This window comes from Uloborus diversus, chromosome 3 (assembly GCF_026930045.1).
Source record: "Uloborus diversus isolate 005 chromosome 3, Udiv.v.3.1, whole genome shotgun sequence".
Taxonomy (NCBI): domain Eukaryota; kingdom Metazoa; phylum Arthropoda; class Arachnida; order Araneae; family Uloboridae; genus Uloborus; species Uloborus diversus.
In genome coordinates this window covers 204,705,951-204,714,335 of record NC_072733.1, presented here as the reverse complement: position 1 = coordinate 204,714,335, position 8,385 = coordinate 204,705,951, and positions in this window count along the sequence as shown.

Genomic DNA, 8,385 nt, shown 5'->3' with positions numbered 1-8,385 from the left:
CTAAAAAAAAACGGGAGGGAGGGCAAATGCAATCTGTAGTTTTAACAGTGTACCTAAGTCAAATATTATGCTTATTTTATTTTCGAAGAGTAATTAAACTTCAAAATGGATAGATGCGTTTAAAATTAATTGCAGGAGATTTTATTTAATTATTTAGATCAGTGTTTGATAAAATTACGAAGCAACGTAAAAAAAAGTATAGTTAACTTACAATCGAGTTTAAAAAATTAGAAATAAGAATTTCTGTAAAATTAAAAGGAAAAAGTAGAATAAGTAAAAACATTCAACTAGAGTTATTTGTTTAAAAACTAAAAGCCAGTTCAATTATTTCAATTCAACTGAAACTCATTTGTAATATTTCAGAGAAGATTTATCGAAGTTTGTTGTGTGAATCGAAACTGCTGCGTGTCTCAAGGTTTCGGAGTCGAACTGATTTGGGGGTAAATGAATCGGAGTCGGAATCGAAGATTCCAAAACTTTCGGAGTCGGTCATTTTGCCTCCGACTCCGCTGCCCTGGCGTGTCTACCGAAAAGAAAAACAGCCCGACGGTCCGATGTAGATAGCTAGAGCCCTTTCAAGATCGCCAATACTTAATCAATTAGATGAAATTATACTCACAGATGAATAGGTGTAGACAAAAAAATGGGAAAAACTTCCTTCCGTTCAATGAAAGAGACACAAATATAGGATTATTGGTATGGAAGATGTTTCCTTCTTTATTTAATTCACACGAACACTGGTCATTATTTTCATTTAAACATTTACTTTAGAATTGAAAAATTAACTTTTTCTTTGTATTATTAAAAAAAAAATTGTAAATAATATTTTTAATCTGATTTTTTTTTCTAACTTAAATCAGTTTTTTATTGTATTTAAGTCTCTTTTAATATTTTTGAAAATGGCTTGAGAAATTTCTGTACGTCAGAACCAGAAAGACGTAAATCAGATTATGATAATTTTACAGGAGAGAGGAAAAAACTTTTTATGGCCCATGCAAAGGATGGGACAAGCGCTCTTTTAACCCTGGTAAAAAATTGAAAAGGATTGTTTTTTAAAAATTACGTTCACATGGCTCGATGCGGAATAGTCTTCTACATGCAATGTACTAATAAAAAGAAAATTGCAATTTTTGGACTCGTGTCACTCCGACTTTGAGGTACAGATTTTACAAATATAACTAAATTGAAATTGACACTTTTAGAAATAAAAAAGAGAACAAATTATATTTTTAATATGTCACCATACGGGGCCATAGGCAGGGGGGAGTGTGGGGGGGGGGGGTGTGACACCCCTCCATTTTTTTGGAGAAAGGGGCCGCCGATATTAATTTCTAATGTAAGGAATAAAACCGCAAATGGAAAAAAATGTGGAGGGTTCTTAAATGAAATATAGAAGAAAAACGAAATATAATTAAAAATTTATCTAGTATCAGTAAACCTGAAATCTTAAACATCCAGTACTTATCATCTATCGCGGCCCTAGTCACCAAAAAAAAACAATCAATGGGGCCGCGAAAAACAGCTAAGAATCGTTGCGAAAAATGCGGAATATTAATCGCCAAGTGGGGCCGCGGGAACGATTACATACCGGTCGTCACTTATTAGGAAAAAAAAGTACTGTGTAAACATGTGCGAGAACTTAAGTTACTCCAACATAGTAGGCATGAATCAATTCTTTTTGCAGAAGTATTACATTAATCTGTTTCAAACTGCGGCAGGATTCTTTGAAATTTAAAAGAAAAATAAAGTAACTAAAACATAACTAGCAACATCAGTATACCTGAAATCTAAAACATCTGGTATTTTTCAGCTATTAAAAACCTATAAATGGGGCCGCAAAAAAAAAAAGGCTAAGATTTTAAATGACTATATGAATCATCAATGGATGTTGAACGGCATTCATTAAGTAATCACATTAATAATAATTATACTAAATGCTTCTAGCGTACTAAGTTTTAACTTAAGAAAAAAATTATCAAAAACAGTTTGTGCCAATATGTAAATAAAATAATTAATCAACGTAAATATATATATATATATATATATATATATATATATATATATATATATATATATATATATATATATATATATATATAAGAACTTAAAGAACATATGGTCGAAAATGTTTGCGACAGTGCCTGCTTCATTTACGGAAATTATTTTCTCCATAAGCAAAAGAAAAAAAAAAGCTTATAAAATAAGCTCGACTTTTGACGCTTCAGAATTAGTTGCGAAGAAAATGTATACTTCTGAATTCATGTATGTACGTAGTGAAAATGTTCATATTCCAAAAGAGAATCAAACAATTTTGAAATTCATTTCAAAGCACCTTAATAACTTTTTTGAAAAAATTAGTTTCGTAATCAAAAAAGTAGTTCATATTTTTGAGATCGTAAGTGATGTTTTTATCATTGGGTTAATATGAACCGTTATGTAAAAAAAATAATAAAATAAAGAATATTTGCCGCACCCAAGGTAGTATATCATATGCAAACCCATCAAAGTTTTTAATATAACGAAGTAAATTTTTTTTCATTTTTGTTTTGAAGTGAAGTAAATTCTTTTCATTTTTGTTTTGAAGTGATGGCTGAATCAAACTACACAAAATTTCGACTACGAAGGTGACTGTTAATGCTGATTACAAATTTGTGATAAACCCCTCCCTCTTTGTCACTCCCTTACGCTGGCGGCGATTGGGGCCTATATAAGTGAGGGGGGGGGGCAAAACAAAAAGACAATTAAAAGCCATAAAACTTTTAGCGGGAGAAAAAAATGAAGAAAAAGTACAAAAATTTGTTAGGGCTGGTTTTGAGAATATTGAAGCAGATAAGTGGAACTTGATTAAAGTCTAACAACTTAACTCACGTTCTTCTTAAAATTTTGATGAATTTTGTAAGCAACAACTTTCCCTTAAGAAACACTTCGGTATGCATTAGACTTACATTATTTACCCCTAAGTATTTAGGTGTCAGAAATACTTGGTAACAATATTATTAACTAAGTATGGCTTGCTTAAGTATACTTATTGATTTACTAATATCTAAATAATGAATATATAAATTAAAAGTTATCGCTTACGCTAAATAATGTTTCGTAAACCGATATACAGGGTTAGCATAAAAGAATATCCCGGTTTTAAAAATTTATATTTCATAAACTATTTTACTTACCGCTATAAATGATATATGAAATAAAAATAAACTGTGAAAGTTTTATTGAACGTATAAGTAAGTACTTAAGTGGTTACAGTACCCTAAAAATGATGAAACGATCAAAAAAAATTTTATTGCTTATTTCAAAACTAAAAACTATTTTGAACGGAGGGGAAAAGTTTCATTGCTTTAGTTCAAATATTTAAAAAGTTATGAGTGGTTTTAGGCCATGCTCGCTATGTGTTCTTATGCAAAAGAAAAACTTTAAATTGCTTTTTCTCGATGATGGCTTTTTTGTGTTTTTATGTCGTTATAATCCCTAAGGATTTTTTTCTATTAAAGATACAGCTTTAAAGTAATACTTTTCTCAATTGGGATAACATATTTGACAAAACTGTGCATTGGATAAGCATTTTATAAATTACTTAAATGTTTAGAGCATGCCTTTGCATTAGGCAACCTTTAATTTTGATTTTTTAATGTTAGAGCAACCTTTAAAAACAAAAATTAAAAAAAAAAAGACTTTGATTCACAGAACATTTTCTAATAAACTCATAAGCAAATGAATGCACAGATTTTTAGGGATGATTATAGTGATCGTTTAGCAAAAAACTTTTTTCAAATTAGTGCAAAAATAAAAAAAGCCTTAGGGGTTTTTCAAAACTGAAATTTTCCTCAATGTTTTGAGTCTTTAAAATAAGTAGGCAATATTATTAAATTTTGAAAAAAAAATCATTGATTACGAAATAAGTATGCATATTATGGTTTCAAAGAAATATAAAATTTACTTAAATTTAAAAAAAAATTTGAAAGGTACTGTGCCCCCTTAAACGTTCACTTTCTGTACTAGCACAGCCAGAAATTTCTTTGAGAAATGGTTTTTTGGTCACAACAGTCCTTACACGTGTATAAACTACTGTATTAGGATTGGCAACATTGTTGAAACCAAGACCTCTGGGGGGGGTTTACCCCCAAATTCCCCCACTTTGCTGCGCCACGTTCCGCAAAAGTGGATTGGCCGAGCAGGGGATGATTTTCCCTTAATGCGTTGGCCCTTCAGATCCCCAAACCTAACAAAATGTGTGCTTGTTTTTTCTTTTTTTTTTCTTTACATTTTTTATGGGGATTCGTCAAAGACTGTTTATACAACATCATTGCCCACAGCACTGCAAGAACTGAAAGAGCATTACGAAAATTGACAGTGAAAAAACTCCAAAATGTATATTATAGATGTATGTCGCTTGACGAAATGCACACACATCAAACATTTGTGAGTGAAAAAAAAACTTTCACAGTTTATTTTTATGTCTCATTCATAGTGTTAAGTGTGATAGTTTATGAAATGCAAATTTTTAAAACCGGGATATTCTTTTCTGCTAACTCTGTACTAAGAAAACAAATAATTTTGTTTTGAAAACTTTGACATTTCAGTTTTTTTTAAATCATTTTTAGTTTTTGGTTTCTAAATTCAAAAATAAAATTAATTAATTAACCATGAGAAGTGGGGAGTGGCGTTCCCCCCACCTTATCCTCTCCCCCCGAATCGCCGCCACTGCCCCTTATTCAATGTCCACTACAATAAAAGGTGATGCTCATTTTAGTAGGAAGACAAGTCCTGACCAAAACTTTAATGAGATTTATTTGAGTACATTATTTCTGAAAACAGGCACATTTCTACACTTCAAATATCAGTTACCCTTAATATGTATTCGCACATACACTTGAGATATCTGTTACTTTTTTCCTAAATTTGCGCATTCACTTCAGATATCTGTTACCCTGATTATGCACTCGTACGTACAATTCAGATATCTACTGTACACAAACGTGCACATTGTATAGTGTATATAAACCGCAGAGTCGTCGTTACGATTTACTCTAAAAGACAGAAATGGTGAAGATTGAGGAATAACTTATCTTTAATGAGGAGCGTCTAGGGTGCTAGTGATACAATTCCTACAGTCATGTAGCTATATATGTATTTATCAAGAACTAAATTTTATAGTATTACACTGTATTTTAATACAGCACTTTTAGAACAAAGTGCTTTTTATAAAAAGCAGATGGAATCGATGCGAATGGTTCATAAAAACACATTTTTTCAATCCTAATTTCAATTCAAAACAATTTCTAAAGTTCGTAATTATTTGTGTGTGTATATATGACACATTTATGGATTTATATACATTGTTTTTTAAATAAATGATGTAAAAAAATACAAAACTTCACCCTCGTAAACCAGGAGTGCCCCCCTAAGAGCAAGGGTGCACCCCCTAAATATCAGATACCCCCCAAAAGCATCAGCCTTCCCTAAAAATGAGAAAAATACCCCTCAAAACACCCCCTAAAAATTTCAATGGCCATGACCCCCCCCCCCCCCTAAGTAGGCAATCCTGAGTAAACAAAGGTGTTTTCTTGATCATTATCACGAATTCATTCATGTTAAAAGGAATGTCTGAGAAGGAAAAGCCACTGAAGTAACATTTGGAATGATTAAAAATTTCAAGGTAATCCAAAAGTTTTGGTAATTTGATGAATCACCCAGCATTACATGAACGAATGGAATGAATGGTGGTATTTTTGAGCCAGTCAAGTCAGAAAACAATGTTGAAACGTAAGAAAAAAAATACTCTCTTCTAAAAACAAACAAATATATTTCATAAAATTAAAACATTGACGTAACGCCGGGAAGAGCTGCAACCCATTATAACACCTCCTTGGCTCGTTGCCTTCTATCATCAAAGACTAGAGTTATTCAACAACCAATCATCCTTCGACGAGAGCGACTTGAAACTTCGTCAAAATGAAACAAGTTGAGGGTTACATTTTGACTCCAAGATATGAAAGTGAACTTACCTGTAGTAGACATAATTACAAGTAGAGGATTCACACCGCAGCCACTGGATCGGGTTTCCCGAAACTGATTCTCAGTGAGTACGCTGCCTATGACGAAGCAGATGAAGACCAACTGTGCGAGGAACATTTCTACAATTCGATTGGGACTGTCTAGACACGGGCAACGAAAATGAAGACGCATATATACTGAACAGAAACCTTCCAATATCCGGAACTAATCGAAGCTCATTAAAATCGCCGGCTTATTTTCTTAATCAAATAATTAAGACGGAGATATTTTGAGCAACTATTGTCCGCAATATAATATCGAAGACCGGAAGCTGAAAATTCGCTTTTTAAGGAAATATATGCTGAAAATATTTCATTTGTCTCCGTTTGCGTTACTGAGATGCTTGTATTCAATTCGAACGGAAGTAATTCAACATATTAGAACTTTTATTTGTAGGTGTCACTTTAATATAACAATGAGAAAGACTTTTTCGTTTGAATACAAGAAAATTATTCTGCGAAATCAATTAAAACATCCTTCAATGTTATCTTTTGCGCCAGTTATATGACAATGCTAGTGGTACCCGCACGGCTTTGCCTGTAGTAAACAATTAAAATGCCATTTGGTTCCCCTGTATATTTACAAATAATGTTTGATGAATTTCTCGCCGATTTGCTATGTTAATTTGCTCGCCTCTGTTATGGTAATTTGTTCGTTCACGTTATGATAATTTGCTCGACAAAATGTTCTTAAAATTGGAATAGAAAAAGAACAAAATTGAATTATCAAAAAATCGCTTCGAGGTGCTCACCCCTATGCTACAAACTCATTTTGTGCCAAATTTCATGAAAATCGGTCGAGCGATGTAGGCGCTATGGGCGTAACAGACAGAGATCCAGACACAGATTTTCAGCTTTATTATTAGTAAAGCTAGGGATACTATTAGCCTGAAGGAAGGGAGATATCTGCTCAACTCCTGTGAAAACCCTCCTGTCCATTGATTTTTTTTTTTTTTTTTAAGTTTTCAATTCCACTTTGAAACTACTATTTGGCACTCTAAAGCAGAGGTTTACTAATTAAAAGCACGAAAAATATTGTTTTATATGACTTTCTCATCGCATAACCAAAGCTTAGAATAGAGGGTACCACTGCACAGGGGTTCTAGGGGTTTAGATTCCGTCCACCCCTATCTTAGGGCATACGTCCCAATATTTTATTTGATTAAATTATTGATAAAAATGTAGTGGAAAAGCCTCTCGAAGTTTTTATTTCCAAAACTATTTGAGTGATTCGGTTTTTTCATTATGAAATTTTAAATTTACCGCTTGATATTTTTATTTAATTGAAAATACATACGTTTGCGGCTCCAGTAAAAAAAAAAAAAAATAATTAAACTTTTGGACTGATGTAGTACTTTTCAGATTTTTTGATGTGGTACTGATTTAGTTCTTTTTTTCTTTCTTTTTTTTTCACTTTATAATATTTTAAATATGCCTTCTGAATCTTTTGATAAATTTTAGCTTACTTCCGTTTTTTACCTTCAAACTTTTAGGCTCCTGGCGTGACGATTTATTACAATATTTTAAGTCTTCTTCAGTGTCTTAACTTTTTTTTTCTGTTTATAAGATATTTCGGTGGTTCATGGATTTTTCTTCCCTTAGCAGTAGTTTTTATGATGATATTTTTGCAAAAGAAAAGAAAGAAAGAAAAAACAGAAATGTAAATATGTCGGCGGCTCCTGCAAAGCCATCATATGATTATTTATTTATTCCAGTGATTTCCAATTTGTGTGGTACCTCCTTAGGTAGGCATGGAATAATTGTAGAGAAGGGGGGTACGCAGCTGATACTGACGGATTATTTTAAATGCATTCAATTACACACAAAACAAATCGTGCCAAAACATAAAAATCAGCAAAACATCATTGCATTTGGGTTGAGCGGCCACATTTCGAAAATAAAATCTATTTTCAGTAACACCATGCAAATTTTCGCTTAAAAGCAGACCAACAGTGGTAGCCAAAATATAAGGACAAAAAAAAAATCCCTAGATCTTGGTTGCATTTGGTCGGAAAGTTATGCAAATTTTATGATTAGAAACTAATGGTAAAAGACACTCTTTTTACTACTTTTATTGGAAATACATAGAAATTTCGTATTCATACAATGAAGTTTGAACATATACATCCCTGTTATTTGGGCAAAATTATAAGGACAATTAGATTGGTGTGTTCAAAAAAGCAAAATTTCCTTGTTTTCTGTTCTGCACACTGTACTACATAACGATATAAATCCTTAGTAAACCATTGGGGACGGACGTCACTTTCTATTTTTACAGTCATGCCGTTAGGTTCTAAACTTTGAGAAAACGAAAATGGTTGCTTGA